General features: G+C 41.5%; 1 non-coding gene across 1 annotated transcript; it reads left to right on the top strand.

Moving 5' to 3' along the window:
* The first annotated feature begins 1,676 nt into the window (after positions 1 to 1,676).
* On the top strand, positions 1,677 to 1,783 carry LOC122646955. Its single transcript, XR_006330756.1, has one exon. It is a non-coding gene; the product is annotated as a small nucleolar RNA R71 (small nucleolar RNA).
* The last annotated feature ends 470 nt before the right edge of the window (positions 1,784 to 2,253 follow it).

Genomic DNA, 2,253 nt, shown 5'->3' with positions numbered 1-2,253 from the left:
ACCCAATATGATTGGGATTTGGTCCTTAAAATTGACAGTAGGTTAGGTATCTAAGATAACAAAATCCACAGGAAAGATAAATTCTCCAACCTTTAATAGGACATCCTCAATCATCCCCTTAGGAACTTTAACCGACCTATCTGCAAGTTGGAGAGTAATTCTGATCGATTTTGGCTCTCCCAATTCCAACTGTTGGTAGACATGGTGACATGTTCACACTTGCACCAAGGTCTAATAAGGCATGATCAATGGTGGTGTTGCCTATAGTGTAAGAGATGGTGGGGCTTCCAGGATCCTTATGCTTGGCTGCTATCGGCTGTGCGATGAGAAAACTAATATTAGCAGCCAAGAATGCCTTTTTGGGCACATTAATGGTCCATTTTTGGGTGCACAAGTCTTTGAGGAGTTTAGCATAAGCGGGGACCTGGGCTATAGCATCCAATAGAGGAATGTTCACTTGAATTTGTTTAAAAACATCCAAAATTTTCTCCACAGAATGAGACTTCTTGCTAACCAACCTATTAGGGAAAGGGGCAGGTGGGGTATAAACTCTTTCAGGAGTGGTCTCTTTCACTTTCTCAACAGAATCATCTTTGGTTTCCTTAACCAAATCATCTGAAATTATTTCAGGTTCATCAGATGAACCAGGAATAGAAGGTACTACAATGGCCTCTTCAGAAGGGAGAGAATCAACAGGAGTATAAGATGGTAGAGATTTAGGTGTACTAACCTGTTGATATTCACGGCCACTCCGTAAAACATATATTGCATTTACTTGGCTAGAGGGCCCTTGATGCTGTTGGCCTTGTACAACATTGAGTGGACGAGCTTGGTTATCTTGCTGGATACGAACCTGATGCCTAGGATTTGGCTCAGGTTGGCTAGGTAACTTTTTGGTTTCCCTCTCATGTAGGATTATGACAAGCTGAGTGAGCTGTCTCTCCATATTATTTTGGTTTGTCATGAGAAAGGCTATCTTGTTGTCCATCTCATTCAATCTTGTTGCCTCTCCTGTATTGGTAAACCCTGGGGGTTGCTGATAAGGTGCAAGGAGAGGAGGCCTAGCAGAATTAATAGAAGGTCCTAGATGAGGATGAGGGTGAAAGGAGTTAGGAGACATCCCTTGGTTTTGTAATGCATAGTTGGACCTTTGGAGACCAAGCTGACCTTGATTGTAGAAGTTGGATTGGCCTGCTTGGTTCCTTTGATTCCATAAGAAATTTGGGTGATTTCTCCATCCTGGATTGTAAGTGTTACTATATGGATTGTTTTGGTAAAGGACACTTACATTCTCGGGGTTGGAATTACCCACAACGGTGTTGGGGCATTCCTCCATAAGATGTTCAGGGGTATGGCACCAATTGCATATTAACACCTGGTTGACCTGGTTAACCGGTATAGACTCTTTAAGAACTATAGACTCCAACCTTTTTATGAAGCTATTGAGTTTGGCCTCTTTCGCTATCGTACCCTCAATAAGATATCCCTTAGTGGTCCGTTCAGCCTCTTGGGAAGATTCCCACTCCTTAGTTTTGTCAGTCAAGTTGGTTAAGAATTTTCAGGCCTCATTCTCATCAGAAAAAGAGGTAAAGCCTATAGGACACATAGATTCTAAAAGCTGCTTGGTCTGAAAGTCTATACCCTCATAAATAATTTGAAAAAACTGTCACAAATCAATACCATGGTGAAGGCATTCTAAAAGGAGGTCCTTGAATCTCTCCATGAACTTAGAGAAGGACTCATGTGGTTTCTGCCTAAATTGGAGTATGTCACTCTTGAGTTTATTGGTCTTGTAAAGAGGGAAAATTTTTCTCAATAAGACAATAGTGAACTCATCCCATGTAGATATGGAATTAGTTGGCAATCCATAGAGCCACTTCTTGGCCTGGTCTTTCAGGGCAAAGGTTATAAATCGTAGCCTTACTGCATCATCAGTTAAATTTTGAACCTTAATTAGAACACAGGCCTCCTCAAATTCTCTAAGGAAAAGATAGGCATCTTCATTGGCCATCCCATGGAAGTGGGATAGCATACTAATGAATTGGGTATTGAGTTCATAATTGTCCCCTGTAACAACAGGCAGATTGATGCAAGAGGGCTGTGCAGCCCTAGCAGGGTAAAACCTATCCTTAAGAGTCTTAGGTTGTTGGTCACCCATGGTCAAAGGTGGGGTCAAAGGTAGTGAAGAAGTTAATCTTCTAAGAAAATGATTACTTGAATCACGAGTCCACACCTTAGCCACCTAAATAGATA

The sequence above is a fragment of the Telopea speciosissima genome, chromosome 11 (assembly GCF_018873765.1).
Source record: "Telopea speciosissima isolate NSW1024214 ecotype Mountain lineage chromosome 11, Tspe_v1, whole genome shotgun sequence".
NCBI classification, from domain to species: domain Eukaryota; kingdom Viridiplantae; phylum Streptophyta; class Magnoliopsida; order Proteales; family Proteaceae; genus Telopea; species Telopea speciosissima.
The sequence above is the reverse complement of the archived record's forward strand: the minus strand, read 5'-3'. Positions and strand labels throughout refer to the sequence as shown.